The 16,254-nt window shown below is 40.6% G+C and overlaps 24 non-coding genes across 24 annotated transcripts; all 24 read right to left on the bottom strand.

The window, feature by feature from the left end:
• Positions 1–1,636: 1,636 nt before the first annotated feature.
• TRNAH-GUG (transfer RNA histidin (anticodon GUG)) lies at positions 1,637–1,708 on the bottom strand. Its single transcript has one exon. It is a non-coding gene; the product is annotated as a tRNA-His (tRNA).
• A 503-nt stretch (positions 1,709–2,211) lies between these two features.
• TRNAH-GUG (transfer RNA histidin (anticodon GUG)) lies at positions 2,212–2,283 on the bottom strand. The gene has a single exon. It is a non-coding gene; the product is annotated as a tRNA-His (tRNA).
• A 560-nt stretch (positions 2,284–2,843) lies between these two features.
• Positions 2,844–2,916, bottom strand: TRNAR-ACG (transfer RNA arginine (anticodon ACG)). The gene has a single exon. It is a non-coding gene; the product is annotated as a tRNA-Arg (tRNA).
• Positions 2,917–3,912: 996 nt separating this feature from the next.
• Positions 3,913–3,984, bottom strand: TRNAH-GUG (transfer RNA histidin (anticodon GUG)). The gene has a single exon. It is a non-coding gene; the product is annotated as a tRNA-His (tRNA).
• A 1,733-nt stretch (positions 3,985–5,717) lies between these two features.
• On the bottom strand, positions 5,718–5,790 carry TRNAC-ACA (transfer RNA cysteine (anticodon ACA)). Its single transcript has one exon. It is a non-coding gene; the product is annotated as a tRNA-Cys (tRNA).
• Positions 5,791–6,212: 422 nt separating this feature from the next.
• TRNAH-GUG (transfer RNA histidin (anticodon GUG)) lies at positions 6,213–6,284 on the bottom strand. Its single transcript has one exon. It is a non-coding gene; the product is annotated as a tRNA-His (tRNA).
• A 503-nt stretch (positions 6,285–6,787) lies between these two features.
• TRNAH-GUG (transfer RNA histidin (anticodon GUG)) lies at positions 6,788–6,859 on the bottom strand. Its single transcript has one exon. It is a non-coding gene; the product is annotated as a tRNA-His (tRNA).
• An 8-nt stretch (positions 6,860–6,867) lies between these two features.
• TRNAR-ACG (transfer RNA arginine (anticodon ACG)) lies at positions 6,868–6,940 on the bottom strand. The gene has a single exon. It is a non-coding gene; the product is annotated as a tRNA-Arg (tRNA).
• A 422-nt stretch (positions 6,941–7,362) lies between these two features.
• On the bottom strand, positions 7,363–7,434 carry TRNAH-GUG (transfer RNA histidin (anticodon GUG)). Its single transcript has one exon. It is a non-coding gene; the product is annotated as a tRNA-His (tRNA).
• An 8-nt stretch (positions 7,435–7,442) lies between these two features.
• Positions 7,443–7,515, bottom strand: TRNAC-ACA (transfer RNA cysteine (anticodon ACA)). The gene has a single exon. It is a non-coding gene; the product is annotated as a tRNA-Cys (tRNA).
• Positions 7,516–7,937: 422 nt separating this feature from the next.
• TRNAH-GUG (transfer RNA histidin (anticodon GUG)) lies at positions 7,938–8,009 on the bottom strand. Its single transcript has one exon. It is a non-coding gene; the product is annotated as a tRNA-His (tRNA).
• Positions 8,010–8,512: 503 nt separating this feature from the next.
• TRNAH-GUG (transfer RNA histidin (anticodon GUG)) lies at positions 8,513–8,584 on the bottom strand. Its single transcript has one exon. It is a non-coding gene; the product is annotated as a tRNA-His (tRNA).
• An 8-nt stretch (positions 8,585–8,592) lies between these two features.
• Positions 8,593–8,665, bottom strand: TRNAR-ACG (transfer RNA arginine (anticodon ACG)). The gene has a single exon. It is a non-coding gene; the product is annotated as a tRNA-Arg (tRNA).
• A 422-nt stretch (positions 8,666–9,087) lies between these two features.
• TRNAH-GUG (transfer RNA histidin (anticodon GUG)) lies at positions 9,088–9,159 on the bottom strand. The gene has a single exon. It is a non-coding gene; the product is annotated as a tRNA-His (tRNA).
• An 8-nt stretch (positions 9,160–9,167) lies between these two features.
• On the bottom strand, positions 9,168–9,240 carry TRNAC-ACA (transfer RNA cysteine (anticodon ACA)). Its single transcript has one exon. It is a non-coding gene; the product is annotated as a tRNA-Cys (tRNA).
• Positions 9,241–9,662: 422 nt separating this feature from the next.
• TRNAH-GUG (transfer RNA histidin (anticodon GUG)) lies at positions 9,663–9,734 on the bottom strand. Its single transcript has one exon. It is a non-coding gene; the product is annotated as a tRNA-His (tRNA).
• A 503-nt stretch (positions 9,735–10,237) lies between these two features.
• TRNAH-GUG (transfer RNA histidin (anticodon GUG)) lies at positions 10,238–10,309 on the bottom strand. The gene has a single exon. It is a non-coding gene; the product is annotated as a tRNA-His (tRNA).
• An 8-nt stretch (positions 10,310–10,317) lies between these two features.
• TRNAR-ACG (transfer RNA arginine (anticodon ACG)) lies at positions 10,318–10,390 on the bottom strand. The gene has a single exon. It is a non-coding gene; the product is annotated as a tRNA-Arg (tRNA).
• A 502-nt stretch (positions 10,391–10,892) lies between these two features.
• TRNAC-ACA (transfer RNA cysteine (anticodon ACA)) lies at positions 10,893–10,965 on the bottom strand. Its single transcript has one exon. It is a non-coding gene; the product is annotated as a tRNA-Cys (tRNA).
• A 2,802-nt stretch (positions 10,966–13,767) lies between these two features.
• On the bottom strand, positions 13,768–13,840 carry TRNAC-ACA (transfer RNA cysteine (anticodon ACA)). Its single transcript has one exon. It is a non-coding gene; the product is annotated as a tRNA-Cys (tRNA).
• Positions 13,841–14,262: 422 nt separating this feature from the next.
• TRNAH-GUG (transfer RNA histidin (anticodon GUG)) lies at positions 14,263–14,334 on the bottom strand. The gene has a single exon. It is a non-coding gene; the product is annotated as a tRNA-His (tRNA).
• Positions 14,335–14,837: 503 nt separating this feature from the next.
• On the bottom strand, positions 14,838–14,909 carry TRNAH-GUG (transfer RNA histidin (anticodon GUG)). The gene has a single exon. It is a non-coding gene; the product is annotated as a tRNA-His (tRNA).
• An 8-nt stretch (positions 14,910–14,917) lies between these two features.
• On the bottom strand, positions 14,918–14,990 carry TRNAR-ACG (transfer RNA arginine (anticodon ACG)). The gene has a single exon. It is a non-coding gene; the product is annotated as a tRNA-Arg (tRNA).
• A 502-nt stretch (positions 14,991–15,492) lies between these two features.
• Positions 15,493–15,565, bottom strand: TRNAC-ACA (transfer RNA cysteine (anticodon ACA)). The gene has a single exon. It is a non-coding gene; the product is annotated as a tRNA-Cys (tRNA).
• Between the last annotated feature and the right edge of the window lie 689 nt (positions 15,566–16,254).

Below are 16,254 nucleotides of genomic sequence, written 5' to 3'. Positions count from 1 at the left end.
TAGGAGTCAAACCTACAATCTTCTGATCCGTAGTCAGACGCGTTATCCATTGCGCCACTGGCACAACTGTTCTTGTATTTGATGGACTCTTTCACCACAAATTGAGAGCTGATCGATGCCTTGCTACAGGGCTCTATGGTTATTTCAGCATATGTCACATTTTGGTTGCTGAACCAACAGTTGCTGCAGGGCTCCTTTCCCATAAATATCTCAATTTCAAGGTTCTTTGTAATTTCCAAAAGATCTTTCAAGTTTGTGATGAACATGCTCAGATAGAATCCAAATAATCTAATTTCTTGATGTCAGGAATTTCTGTCAAGTTCCCAGTCTTTCAAGAGATTTTCTCACAACTTAAGTTTCAAAACATGTATAGATACTTTGGCAACTAGCATTATAGCGAAAAATTGCAAGCAAGTACAAAGATTCAGCATACTTTCTAAAATTCTGCTAACATTGAAAAGTTGTGACAGAGAAACAAAACTAACATGCCGTGACCCGGATTCGAACCGGGGTTGCTGCTGCCACAACGCAGAGTACTAACCACTATACGATCACAGCAACTTTTCCGATCCAGGTAGGAGTCAAACCTACAATCTTCTGATCCGTAGTAAGACGTGTTATCCATTGCGCCACTGGCACAACTGTTGCTGTATTTGATGGACTCTTTCACCACAAATTGAGAGCTGATCGAAGCCTTGCTACAGGACTCTATGGTTATTTCAGCATATGTCACATTTTGGTACCTGAACTAACAGTTGCTGCAGGGCTCCTTTCCCATAAATATCTCAATTTCAAGGTTCTTTGTGATTTCCAAAAGATCTTTAAAGTTTGTGATGAACATGCTCAGACAGAGTCCAAATAATCTAATTTCTTGATGTCAGGAATTTCTGTCAAGTTACCTGTCTTTCAAGAGATTTTCTCACAACTGAAGTTTCAAAACATGTATAGATACTTTGGCAACTAGCATTATAGCGAAAAATTGCAAGCAAGTACAAAGATTCAGCATACTTTCTAAAATTCTGCTAACATTGAAAAGTTGTGACAGAGAAACAAAAGTAACATGCCGTGACCCGGATTCGAACCGGGGTTGCTGCTGCCACAACGCAGAGTACTAACCACTATACGATCACGGCAACTTTACTGATCCAGGTAGGAGTCAAACCTACAATCTTCTGATCCGTAGTCAGACGCGTTATCCATTGTGCCACTGGCACAACTGCTGTTGTATTTGATGGACTCTTTCACCACAAATTGAGAGCTGATCGAAGCCATGCTATGGGGCTCTATGGTTATTTCAGCATATGTCACATTTTGGTAGCTGAACCAACAGTTGCTGCAGGGCTCCTTTCCCATAAATATCTCAATTTCAAGGTTCTTTGTGATTTCCAAAAGATCTTTTAAGTTTGTGATGAACATGCTCAGACAGAATCCAAATAATCTAATTTCTTGATGTCGGGAATTTCTGTCAAGTTCCCAGTCTTTCAAGAGATTTTCTCACAACTTAAGTTTTAAAACATGTATAGATACTTTGGCAACTAGCATTATAGCGAAAAATTGCAAGCAAGTACAAAGATTCAGCATACTTTCTAAAATTCTGCTAACATTGAAAAGTTGAGACAGAGAAACAAAACTAACATGCCGTGACCCGGATTCGAACCGGGGTTGCTGCGGCCACAACGCAGAGTACTAACCACTATACGATCACGGCAACTTTTCCAAGCCAGGTAGGAGTCACACCTACAATCTTCTGATCTGTAGTCAGACGCGTTATCCATTGCGCCACTGGCACAACTGTTCTTGTATTTGATGGACTCTTTCACCAGAAATTGAGAGCTGATCGAAGCCTTGCTACAGGGCTCTATGCTTATTTCAGCATATGTCACATTTTGGTAGCTGAACGAACAGTTGCTGCAGGGCTCCTTTCCCATAAATATCTCAATTTCAAGGTTCTTTGTGATTTCCAAAAGATCTTTCAAGTTTGTGATGAACATGCTCAGACAGAGTCCTAATAATCTAATTTCTTGATGTCAGGAATTTCTGTCAAGTTCCCTGTCTTTCAAGATATTTTCTCACAACTGAAGTTTCAAAACATGTATAGATACTTTGGCAACTAGCATTATAGCGAAAAATTGCAAGCAAGTACAAAGATTCAGCATACTTTCTAAAATTCTGCTAACATTGAAAAGTTGTGACAGAGAAACAAAAGTAACATGCCGTGACCCGGATTTGAACCAGGGTTGCTGCGGCCACAACGCAGAGTACTAACCACTATACGATCACGGCAACTTTTCTGAGCCAGGTAGGAGTCGAACCTACAATCTACTGAATTGTAATCAGACGAGTTATCCATTGCGCCACTGGCACAACTGTTGCTGTATTTGATGGACTCTTTCACCACAAATTGAGAGCTGATCGAAGCCTTGCTACACGGCTCTATGCTTATTTCAGCATATGTCACATTTTGGTAGCTGAACGAACAGTTGCTGCAGGGCTCCTTTCCCATAAATATCTCAATTTCAAGGTTCTTTGTGATTTCCAAAAGATCTTTCAAGTTTGTGATGAACATGCTCAGACAGAATCCAAATAATCTAATTTCTTGATGTCAGGAATTTCTGTCAAGTTACCTGTCTTTCAAGAGATTTTCTCACAACTTAAGTTTTAAAACATGTATAGATACTTTGGCAACTAGCATTATAGCGAAAAATTGCAAGCAAGTACAAAGATTCAGCATACTTTCTAAAATTCTGCTAACATTGAAAAGTTGTGACAGAGAAACAAAACTAACATGCCGTTACCCGGATTCCAACCGGGGTTGCTGCGGCCACAACGCACGGCAACTTTTCCAAGCCAGGTAGGAGTCGAACCTACAATCTTCTGATCCGTAGTCAGACGCGTTATCCATTGCGCCACTGGCCCAACTGTTGCTGTATTTGGTGGACTCTTTCACCACAAATTGAGAGCTGATCGAAGCCTTGCTACAGGGCTCTATGCTTATTTCAGCATATGTCACATTTTGGTAGCTGAACGAACAGTTGCTGCAGGGCTCCTTTCCCATAAATATCTCAATTTCAAGGTTCTTTGTGATTTCCAAAAGATCTTTCAAGTTTCTGATGAACATGCTCAGACAGAGTCCAAATAATCTAATTTCTTGATGTCAGGAATTTCTGTCAAGTTCCCTGTCTTTCAAGAGATTTTCTCACAACTGAAGTTTCAAAACATGTATAGATACTTTGGCAACTAGCATTATAGCGAAAAATTGCAAGCAAGTACAAAGATTCAGCATACTTTCTAAAATTCTGCTAACATTGAAAAGTTGTGACAGAGAAACAAAAGTAACATGCCGTGACCCGGAATGAACCTGGGTTGCTGCGGCCACAACGCAGAGCACTAACCACCATACGATCACTGCACTTTTTCCAAATCAGGTAGGAGTCAAACCTACAATCTTCTGATCCGTAGTCAGACACGTTATCCATTGCGCCACTGGCACAACTGTTGTTGTATTTGATGGACTCTTTCACCACAAATTGAGAGCTGATCGAAGCCTTGCTACAGGGCTCTATGGTTATTTCAGCATATGTCACATTTTGGTAGCTGAACGAACAGTTGCTGCAAGGCTCCTTTCCCATAAATATCTCAATTTCAAGGTTCTTTGTGATTTCCAAAAGATCTTTCAAGTTTGTGATGAACATGCTCAGACAGAATCCAAATAATCTAATTTCTTGATGTCAGGAATTTCTGCCAAGTTCCCAGTCTTTCAAGAGATTTTCTCACAACTTAAGTTTTAAAACATGTATAGATACTTTGGCAACTAGCATTATAGCGAAAAATTGCAAGCAAGTAGAAAGATTCAGCATACTTTCTGAAATTCTGCTAACATTGAAAAGTTGTGACAGAGAAACAAAAGTAACATGCCGTGACCCGGATTCGAACCGGGGTTGCTGCGGCCACAACGCAGAGTACTAACCACTATACGATCACGGCAACTTTTCCAAGCCAGGTAGGAGTCACACCTACAATCTTCTGATCTGTAGTCAGACGCGTTATCCATTGCGCCACTGGCACAACTGTTCTTGTATTTGATGGACTCTTTCACCAGAAATTGAGAGCAGATCGAAGCCTTGCTACAGGGCTCTATGGTTATTTCAGCATATGTCACATTTTGGTAGCTGAACGAACAGTTGCTGCAGGGCTCCTTTCCCATAAATATCTCAATTTCAAGGTTCTTTGTGATTTCCAAAAGATCTTTCAAGTTTGTGATGAACATGCTCAGACAGAATCCAAATAATCTAATTTCTTGATGTCAGGAATTTCTGTCAAGTTCCCAGTCTTTCAAGAGATTTTCTCACAACTTAAGTTTCAAAACATGTATAGATACTTTGGCAACTAGCATTATAGCGAAAAATTGCAAGCAAGTACAAAGATTCAGCATACTTTCTAAAATTCTGCTAACATTGAAAAGTTGTGACAGAGAAACAAAACTAACATGCCGTGACCCGGATTCGAACCGGGGTTGCTGCTGCCACAACGCAGAGTACTAACCACTATACGATCACAGCAACTTTTCCGATCCAGGTAGGAGTCAAACCTACAATCTTCTGATCCGTAGTAAGACGTGTTATCCATTGCGCCACTGGCACAACTGTTGCTGTATTTGATGGACTCTTTCACCACAAATTGAGAGCTGATCGAAGCCTTGCTACAGGACTCTATGGTTATTTCAGCATATGTCACATTTTGGTACCTGAACTAACAGTTGCTGCAGGGCTCCTTTCCCATAAATATCTCAATTTCAAGGTTCTTTGTGATTTCCAAAAGATCTTTAAAGTTTGTGATGAACATGCTCAGACAGAGTCCAAATAATCTAATTTCTTGATGTCAGGAATTTCTGTCAAGTTACCTGTCTTTCAAGAGATTTTCTCACAACTGAAGTTTCAAAACATGTATAGATACTTTGGCAACTAGCATTATAGCGAAAAATTGCAAGCAAGTACAAAGATTCAGCATACTTTCTAAAATTCTGCTAACATTGAAAAGTTGTGACAGAGAAACAAAAGTAACATGCCGTGACCCGGATTCGAACCGGGGTTGCTGCTGCCACAACGCAGAGTACTAACCACTATACGATCACGGCAACTTTACTGATCCAGGTAGGAGTCAAACCTACAATCTTCTGATCCGTAGTCAGACGCGTTATCCATTGCGCCACTGGCACAACTGTTCTTGTATTTGATGGACTCTTTCACCAGAAATTGAGAGCTGATCGAAGCCTTGCTACAGGGCTCTATGCTTATTTCAGCATATGTCACATTTTGGTAGCTGAACGAACAGTTGCTGCAGGGCTCCTTTCCCATAAATATCTCAATTTCAAGGTTCTTTGTGATTTCCAAAAGATCTTTCAAGTTTGTGATGAACATGCTCAGACAGAATCCAAATAATCTAATTTCTTGATGTCAGGAATTTCTGTCAAGTTCCCAGTCTTTCAAGAGATTTTCTCACAACTTAAGTTTCAAAACATGTATAGATACTTTGGCAACTAGCATTATAGCGAAAAATTGCAAGCAAGTACAAAGATTCAGCATACTTTCTAAAATTCTGCTAACATTGAAAAGTTGTGACAGAGAAACAAAACTAACATGCCGTTACCCGGATTCCAACCGGGGTTGCTGCGGCCACAACGCAGAGTACTAACCACTATACGATCACGGCAACTTTTCCGAGCCAGGTAGGAGTCGAACCTACAATCTTCTGATCTGTAATCAGACGAGTTATCCATTGCGCCACTGGCCCAACTGTTGCTGTATTTGATGGACTCTTTCACCACAAATTGAGAGCTGATCGAAGCCTTGCTACAGGGCTCTATGGTTATTTCAGCATATGTCACATTTTGGTAGCTGAACGAACAGTTGCTGCAGGGCTCCTTTCCCATAAATATCTCAATTTCAAGGTTCTTTGTGATTTCCAAAAGATCTTTCAAGTTTGTGATGAACATGCTCAGACAGAATCCAAATAATCTAATTTCTTGATGTCAGGAATTTCTGCCAAGTTCCCAGTCTTTCAAGAGATTTTCTCACAACTTAAGTTTTAAAATATGTATAGATACTTTGGCAACTAGCATTATAGCGAAAAATTGCAAGCAAGTACAAAGATTCAGCATACTTTCTAAAATTCTGCTAACATTGAAAAGTTGTGACAGAGAAACAAAACTAACATGCCGTGACCCGGATTCGAACCGGGGTTGCTGCGGCCACAACGCAGAGTACTAACCACTATACGATCACGGCAACTTTTCCGAGCCAGGTAGGAGTCGCACCTACAATCTTCTGATCTGTAGTCAGACGCGTTATCCATTGCGCCACTGGCACAACTGTTGTTGTATTTGATGGACTCTTTCACCACAAATTGAGAGCTGATCGAAGCCTTGCTACAGGGCTCTATGGTTATTTCAGCATATGTCACATTTTGGTAGCTGAAGGAACAGTTGCTGCAGGGCACCTTTCCCATAAATATCTCAATTTCAAGATTCTTTGTGATTTCCAAAAGATCTTTCAAGTTTGTGATGAACATGCTCAGACAGAATCCAAATAATCTAATTTCTTGATGTCAGGAATTTCTGTCAAGTTACCTGTATTTCAAGAGATTTTCTGAAAACTGAGGTTTCAAAACATGTATAGATACTTTGACAACTAGCATTATAGCGAAAAATTGCAAGCAAGTACAAAGATTCAGCATACTTTCTAAAATTCTGCTAACATTGAAAAGTTGTGACAGAGAAACAAAAGTAACATGCCGTGACCCGGATTCGAACCGGGGTTGCTGCGGCCACAACGCAGAGTACTAACCACTATACGATCACGGCAACTTTTCTGAGCCAGGTAGGAGTCGAACCTACAATCTTCTGATCCGTAGTCAGATGCGTTATCCATTGCGCCACTGGCCCAACTGTTGCTGTATTTGATGGACTCTTTCACCACAAATTGAGAGCTGATCGAAGCCATGCTATGGGGCTCTATGGTTATTTCAGCATATGTCACATTTTGGTAGCTGAACGAACAGTTGCTGCAGGGCTCCTTTCCCATAAATATCTCAATTTCAAGGTTCTTTGTGATTTCCAAAAGATCTTTCAAGTTTGTGATGAACATGCTCAGACAGAGTCCTAATAATCTAATTTCTTGATGTCAGGAATTTCTGTCAAGTTCCCTGTCTTTCAAGATATTTTCTCACAACTGAAGTTTCAAAACATGTATAGATACTTTGGCAACTAGCATTATAGCGAAAAATTGCAAGCAAGTACAAAGATTCAGCATACTTTCTAAAATTCTGCTAACATTGAAAAGTTGTGACAGAGAAACAAAAGTAACATGCCGTGACCCGGATTCGAACCGGGGTTGCTGCGGCCACAACGCAGAGTACTAACCACTATACGATCACGGCAACTTTTCCGAGCCAGGTAGGAGTCGAACCTACAATCTTCTGATCTGTAATCAGACGAGTTATCCATTGCGCCACTGGCCCAACTGTTGCTGTATTTGATGGACTCTTTCACCACAAATTGAGAGCTGATCGAAGCCTTGCTACAGGGCTCTATGGTTATTTCAGCATATGTCACATTTTGGTAGCTGAACGAACAGTTGCTGCAGGGCTCCTTTCCCATAAATATCTCAATTTCAAGGTTCTTTGTGATTTCCAAAAGATCTTTCAAGTTTGTGATGAACATGCTCAGACAGAATCCAAATAATCTAATTTCTTGATGTCAGGAATTTCTGCCAAGTTCCCAGTCTTTCAAGAGATTTTCTCACAACTTAAGTTTTAAAATATGTATAGATACTTTGGCAACTAGCATTATAGCGAAAAATTGCAAGCAAGTACAAAGATTCAGCATACTTTCTAAAATTCTGCTAACATTGAAAAGTTGTGACAGAGAAACAAAACTAACATGCCGTGACCCGGATTCGAACCGGGGTTGCTGCGGCCACAACGCAGAGTACTAACCACTATACGATCACGGCAACTTTTCCGAGCCAGGTAGGAGTCGCACCTACAATCTTCTGATCTGTAGTCAGACGCGTTATCCATTGCGCCACTGGCACAACTGTTGTTGTATTTGATGGACTCTTTCACCACAAATTGAGAGCTGATCGAAGCCTTGCTACAGGGCTCTATGGTTATTTCAGCATATGTCACATTTTGGTAGCTGAAGGAACAGTTGCTGCAGGGCACCTTTCCCATAAATATCTCAATTTCAAGATTCTTTGTGATTTCCAAAAGATCTTTCAAGTTTGTGATGAACATGCTCAGACAGAATCCAAATAATCTAATTTCTTGATGTCAGGAATTTCTGTCAAGTTACCTGTATTTCAAGAGATTTTCTGAAAACTGAGGTTTCAAAACATGTATAGATACTTTGACAACTAGCATTATAGCGAAAAATTGCAAGCAAGTACAAAGATTCAGCATACTTTCTAAAATTCTGCTAACATTGAAAAGTTGTGACAGAGAAACAAAACTAACATGCCGTGACCCGGATTCGAACCGGGGTTGCTGCGGCCACAACGCAGAGTACTAACCACTATACGATCACGGCAACTTTTCTGAGCCAGGTAGGAGTCGAACCTACAATCTTCTGATCCGTAGTCAGATGCGTTATCCATTGCGCCACTGGCCCAACTGTTGCTGTATTTGATGGACTCTTTCACCACAAATTGAGAGCTGATCGAAGCCATGCTATGGGGCTCTATGGTTATTTCAGCATATGTCACATTTTGGTAGCTGAACGAACAGTTGCTGCAGGGCTCCTTTCCCATAAATATCTCAATTTCAAGGTTCTTTGTGATTTCCAAAAGATCTTTCAAGTTTGTGATGAACATGCTCAGACAGAGTCCTAATAATCTAATTTCTTGATGTCAGGAATTTCTGTCAAGTTCCCTGTCTTTCAAGATATTTTCTCACAACTGAAGTTTCAAAACATGTATAGATACTTTGGCAACTAGCATTATAGCGAAAAATTGCAAGCAAGTACAAAGATTCAGCATACTTTCTAAAATTCTGCTAACATTGAAAAGTTGTGACAGAGAAACAAAAGTAACATGCCGTGACCCGGATTCGAACCGGGGTTGCTGCGGCCACAACGCAGAGTACTAACCACTATACGATCACGGCAACTTTTCCGAGCCAGGTAGGAGTCGAACCTACAATCTTCTGATCTGTAATCAGACGAGTTATCCATTGCGCCACTGGCCCAACTGTTGCTGTATTTGATGGACTCTTTCACCACAAATTGAGAGCTGATCGAAGCCTTGCTACAGGGCTCTATGGTTATTTCAGCATATGTCACATTTTGGTAGCTGAACGAACAGTTGCTGCAGGGCTCCTTTCCCATAAATATCTCAATTTCAAGGTTCTTTGTGATTTCCAAAAGATCTTTCAAGTTTGTGATGAACATGCTCAGACAGAATCCAAATAATCTAATTTCTTGATGTCAGGAATTTCTGCCAAGTTCCCAGTCTTTCAAGAGATTTTCTCACAACTTAAGTTTTAAAATATGTATAGATACTTTGGCAACTAGCATTATAGCGAAAAATTGCAAGCAAGTACAAAGATTCAGCATACTTTCTAAAATTCTGCTAACATTGAAAAGTTGTGACAGAGAAACAAAACTAACATGCCGTGACCCGGATTCGAACCGGGGTTGCTGCGGCCACAACGCAGAGTACTAACCACTATACGATCACGGCAACTTTTCCGAGCCAGGTAGGAGTCGCACCTACAATCTTCTGATCTGTAGTCAGACGCGTTATCCATTGCGCCACTGGCACAACTGTTGTTGTATTTGATGGACTCTTTCACCACAAATTGAGAGCTGATCGAAGCCTTGCTACAGGGCTCTATGGTTATTTCAGCATATGTCACATTTTGGTAGCTGAAGGAACAGTTGCTGCAGGGCACCTTTCCCATAAATATCTCAATTTCAAGATTCTTTGTGATTTCCAAAAGATCTTTCAAGTTTGTGATGAACATGCTCAGACAGAATCCAAATAATCTAATTTCTTGATGTCAGGAATTTCTGTCAAGTTACCTGTATTTCAAGAGATTTTCTGAAAACTGAGGTTTCAAAACATGTATAGATACTTTGACAACTAGCATTATAGCGAAAAATTGCAAGCAAGTACAAAGATTCAGCATACTTTCTAAAATTCTGCTAACATTGAAAAGTTGTGACAGAGAAACAAAAGTAACATGCCGTGACCCGGATTCGAACCGGGGTTGCTGCGGCCACAACGCAGAGTACTAACCACTATACGATCACGGCAACTTTTCTGAGCCAGGTAGGAGTCGAACCTACAATCTTCTGATCCGTAGTCAGATGCGTTATCCATTGCGCCACTGGCCCAACTGTTGCTGTATTTGATGGACTCTTTCACCACAAATTGAGAGCTGATCGAAGCCATGCTATGGGGCTCTATGGTTATTTCAGCATATGTCACATTTTGGTAGCTGAACGAACAGTTGCTGCAGGGCTCCTTTCCCATAAATATCTCAATTTCAAGGTTCTTTGTGATTTCCAAAAGATCTTTCAAGTTTGTGATGAACATGCTCAGACAGAGTCCTAATAATCTAATTTCTTGATGTCAGGAATTTCTGTCAAGTTCCCTGTCTTTCAAGATATTTTCTCACAACTGAAGTTTCAAAACATGTATAGATACTTTGGCAACTAGCATTATAGCGAAAAATTGCAAGCAAGTACAAAGATTCAGCATACTTTCTAAAATTCTGCTAACATTGAAAAGTTGTGACAGAGAAACAAAACTAACATGCCGTTACCCGGATTCCAACCGGGGTTGCTGCGGCCACAACGCAGAGTACTAACCACTATACGATCACGGCAACTTTTTCGAGCCAGGTAGGAGTCGAACCTACAATCTTCTGATCTGTAATCAGACGAGTTATCCATTGCGCCACTGGCCCAACTGTTGCTGTATTTGATGGACTCTTTCACCACAAATTGAGAGCTGATCGAAGCCTTGCTACAGGGCTCTATGGTTATTTCAGCATATGTCACATTTTGGTAGCTGAACGAACAGTTGCTGCAGGGCTCCTTTCCCATAAATATCTCAATTTCAAGGTTCTTTGTGATTTCCAAAAGATCTTTCAAGTTTGTGATGAACATGCTCAGACAGAATCCAAATAATCTAATTTCTTGATGTCAGGAATTTCTGTCAAGTTCCCAGTCTTTCAAGAGATTTTCTCACAACTTAAGTTTCAAAACATGTATAGATACTTTGGCAACTAGCATTATAGCGAAAAATTGCAAGCAAGTACAAAGATTCAGCATACTTTCTAAAATTCTGCTAACATTGAAAAGTTGTGACAGAGAAACAAAACTAACATGCCGTGACCCGGATTCGAACCGGGGTTGCTGCTGCCACAACGCAGAGTACTAACCACTATACGATCACAGCAACTTTTCCGATCCAGGTAGGAGTCAAACCTACAATCTTCTGATCCGTAGTAAGACGTGTTATCCATTGCGCCACTGGCACAACTGTTGCTGTATTTGATGGACTCTTTCACCACAAATTGAGAGCTGATCGAAGCCTTGCTACAGGACTCTATGGTTATTTCAGCATATGTCACATTTTGGTACCTGAACTAACAGTTGCTGCAGGGCTCCTTTCCCATAAATATCTCAATTTCAAGGTTCTTTGTGATTTCCAAAAGATCTTTAAAGTTTGTGATGAACATGCTCAGACAGAGTCCAAATAATCTAATTTCTTGATGTCAGGAATTTCTGTCAAGTTACCTGTCTTTCAAGAGATTTTCTCACAACTGAAGTTTCAAAACATGTATAGATACTTTGGCAACTAGCATTATAGCGAAAAATTGCAAGCAAGTACAAAGATTCAGCATACTTTCTAAAATTCTGCTAACATTGAAAAGTTGTGACAGAGAAACAAAAGTAACATGCCGTGACCCGGATTCGAACCGGGGTTGCTGCTGCCACAACGCAGAGTACTAACCACTATACGATCACGGCAACTTTACTGATCCAGGTAGGAGTCAAACCTACAATCTTCTGATCCGTAGTCAGACGCGTTATCCATTGTGCCACTGGCACAACTGCTGTTGTATTTGATGGACTCTTTCACCACAAATTGAGAGCTGATCGAAGCCATGCTATGGGGCTCTATGGTTATTTCAGCATATGTCACATTTTGGTAGCTGAACCAACAGTTGCTGCAGGGCTCCTTTCCCATAAATATCTCAATTTCAAGGTTCTTTGTGATTTCCAAAAGATCTTTTAAGTTTGTGATGAACATGCTTAGACAGAATCCAAATAATCTAATTTCTTGATGTCGGGAATTTCTGTCAAGTTCCCAGTCTTTCAAGAGATTTTCTCACAACTGAAGTTTTAAAACATGTATAGATACTTTGGCAACTAGCATTATAGCGAAAAATTGCAAGCAAGTACAAAGATTCAGCATACTTTCTAAAATTCTGCTAACATTGAAAAGTTGTGACAGAGAAACAAAACTAACATGCCGTTACCCGGATTTCAACCGGGGTTGCTGCGGCCACAACGCAGAGTACTAACCACTATACGATCACGGCAACTTTACTGATCCAGGTAGGAGTCAAACCTACAATCTTCTGATCCGTAGTCAGACGCGTTATCCATTGTGCCACTGGCACAACTGCTGTTGTATTTGATGGACTCTTTCACCACAAATTGAGAGCTGATCGAAGCCATGCTATGGGGCTCTATGGTTATTTCAGCATATGTCACATTTTGGTAGCTGAACCAACAGTTGCTGCAGGGCTCCTTTCCCATAAATATCTCAATTTCAAGGTTCTTTGTGATTTCCAAAAGATCTTTTAAGTTTGTGATGAACATGCTTAGACAGAATCCAAATAATCTAATTTCTTGATGTCGGGAATTTCTGTCAAGTTCCCAGTCTTTCAAGAGATTTTCTCACAACTGAAGTTTTAAAACATGTATAGATACTTTGGCAACTAGCATTATAGCGAAAAATTGCAAGCAAGTACAAAGATTCAGCATACTTTCTAAAATTCTGCTAACATTGAAAAGTTGTGACAGAGAAACAAAACTAACATGCCGTTACCCGGATTCCAACCGGGGTTGCTGCGGCCACAACGCAGAGTACTAACCACTATACGATCACGGCAACTTTTCCAAGCCAGGTAGGAGTCACACCTACAATCTTCTGATCTGTAGTCAGAAGCGTTATCCATTGCGCCACTGGCACAACTGTTCTTGTATTTGATGGACTCTTTCACCAGAAATTGAGAGCTGATCGAAGCCTTGCTACAGGGCTCTATGCTTATTTCAGCATATGTCACATTTTGGTAGCTGAACGAACAGTTGCTGCAGGGCTCCTTTCCCATAAATATCTCAATTTCAAGGTTCTTTGTGATTTCCAAAAGATCTTTCAAGTTTGTGATGAACATGCTCAGACAGAGTCCTAATAATCTAATTTCTTGATGTCAGGAATTTCTGTCAAGTTCCCTGTCTTTCAAGATATTTTCTCACAACTGAAGTTTTAAAACATGTATAGATACTTTGGCAACTAGCATTATAGCGAAAAATTGCAAGCAAGTACAAAGATTCAGCATACTTTCTAAAATTCTGCTAACATTGAAAAGTTGTGACAGAGAAACAAAACTAACATGCCGTTACCCGGATTCCAACCGGGGTTGCTGCGGCCACAACGCAGAGTACTAACCACTATACGATCACGGCAACTTTTCCGAGCCAGGTAGGAGTCGAACCTACAATCTTCTGATCTGTAATCAGACGAGTTATCCATTGCGCCACTGGCCCAACTGTTGCTGTATTTGATGGACTCTTTCACCACAAATTGAGAGCTGATCGAAGCCTTGCTACAGGGCTCTATGGTTATTTCAGCATATGTCACATTTTGGTAGCTGAACGAACAGTTGCTGCAGGGCTCCTTTCCCATAAATATCTCAATTTCAAGGTTCTTTGTGATTTCCAAAAGATCTTTCAAGTTTGTGATGAACATGCTCAGACAGAATCCAAATAATCTAATTTCTTGATGTCAGGAATTTCTGCCAAGTTCCCAGTCTTTCAAGAGATTTTCTCACAACTTAAGTTTTAAAATATGTATAGATACTTTGGCAACTAGCATTATAGCGAAAAATTGCAAGCAAGTACAAAGATTCAGCATACTTTCTAAAATTCTGCTAACATTGAAAAGTTGTGACAGAGAAACAAAACTAACATGCCGTGACCCGGATTCGAACCGGGGTTGCTGCGGCCACAACGCAGAGTACTAACCACTATACGATCACGGCAACTTTTCCGAGCCAGGTAGGAGTCGCACCTACAATCTTCTGATCTGTAGTCAGACGCGTTATCCATTGCGCCACTGGCACAACTGTTGTTGTATTTGATGGACTCTTTCACCACAAATTGAGAGCTGATCGAAGCCTTGCTACAGGGCTCTATGGTTATTTCAGCATATGTCACATTTTGGTAGCTGAAGGAACAGTTGCTGCAGGGCACCTTTCCCATAAATATCTCAATTTCAAGATTCTTTGTGATTTCCAAAAGATCTTTCAAGTTTGTGATGAACATGCTCAGACAGAATCCAAATAATCTAATTTCTTGATGTCAGGAATTTCTGTCAAGTTACCTGTATTTCAAGAGATTTTCTGAAAACTGAGGTTTCAAAACATGTATAGATACTTTGACAACTAGCATTATAGCGAAAAATTGCAAGCAAGTACAAAGATTCAGCATACTTTCTAAAATTCTGCTAACATTGAAAAGTTGTGACAGAGAAACAAAAGTAACATGCCGTGACCCGGATTCGAACCGGGGTTGCTGCGGCCACAACGCAGAGTACTAACCACTATACGATCACGGCAACTTTTCTGAGCCAGGTAGGAGTCGAACCTACAATCTTCTGATCCGTAGTCAGATGCGTTATCCATTGCGCCACTGGCCCAACTGTTGCTGTATTTGATGGACTCTTTCACCACAAATTGAGAGCTGATCGAAGCCATGCTATGGGGCTCTATGGTTATTTCAGCATATGTCACATTTTGGTAGCTGAACGAACAGTTGCTGCAGGGCTCCTTTCCCATAAATATCTCAATTTCAAGGTTCTTTGTGATTTCCAAAAGATCTTTCAAGTTTGTGATGAACATGCTCAGACAGAGTCCTAATAATCTAATTTCTTGATGTCAGGAATTTCTGTCAAGTTCCCTGTCTTTCAAGATATTTTCTCACAACTGAAGTTTCAAAACATGTATAGATACTTTGGCAACTAGCATTATAGCGAAAAATTGCAAGCAAGTACAAAGATTCAGCATACTTTCTAAAATTCTGCTAACATTGAAAAGTTGTGACAGAGAAACAAAACTAACATGCCGTTACCCGGATTCCAACCGGGGTTGCTGCGGCCACAACGCAGAGTACTAACCACTATACGATCACGGCAACTTTTCCGAGCCAGGTAGGAGTCGAACCTACAATCTTCTGATCTGTAATCAGACGAGCTATCCATTGCGCCACTGGCCCAACTGTTGCTGTATTTGATGGACTCTTTCACCACAAATTGAGAGCTGATCGAAGCCTTGCTACAGGGCTCTATGCTTATTTCAGCATATGTCACATTTTGGTAGCTGAACGAACAGTTGCTGCAGGGCTCCTTTCCCATAAATATCTCAATTTCAAGGTTCTTTGTGATTTCCAAAAGATCTTTCAAGTTTGTGATGAACATGCTCAGACAGAGTCCAAATAATCTAATTTCTTGATGTCAGGAATTTCTGTCAAGTTCCCTGTCTTTCAAGAGATTTTCTCACAACTGAAGTTTCAAAACATGTATAGATACTTTGGCAACTAGCATTATAGCGAAAAATTGCAAGCAAGTACAAAGATTCAGCATACTTTCTAAAATTCTGCTAACATTGAAAAGTTGTGACAGAGAAACAAAAGTAACATGCCGTGACCCGGAATGAACCTGGGTTGCTGCGGCCACAACGCAGAGTACTAACCACTATACGATCACGGCAACTTTTCCGAGCCAGGTAGGAGTCGCACCTACAATCTTCTGATCTGTAGTCAGACGCGTTATCCATTGCGCCACTGGCACAACTGTTGTTGTATTTGATGGACTCTTTCACCACAAATTGAGAGCTGATCGAAGCCTTGCTACAGGGCTCTATGGTTATTTCAGCATATGTCACATTTTGGTAGCTGAAGGAACA

This window comes from Mixophyes fleayi, chromosome 4 (genome assembly GCF_038048845.1).
Source record: "Mixophyes fleayi isolate aMixFle1 chromosome 4, aMixFle1.hap1, whole genome shotgun sequence".
Taxonomy (NCBI): Eukaryota; Metazoa; Chordata; class Amphibia; order Anura; family Limnodynastidae; genus Mixophyes; species Mixophyes fleayi.
This window is presented reverse-complemented; position numbering and strand designations above follow the sequence as displayed.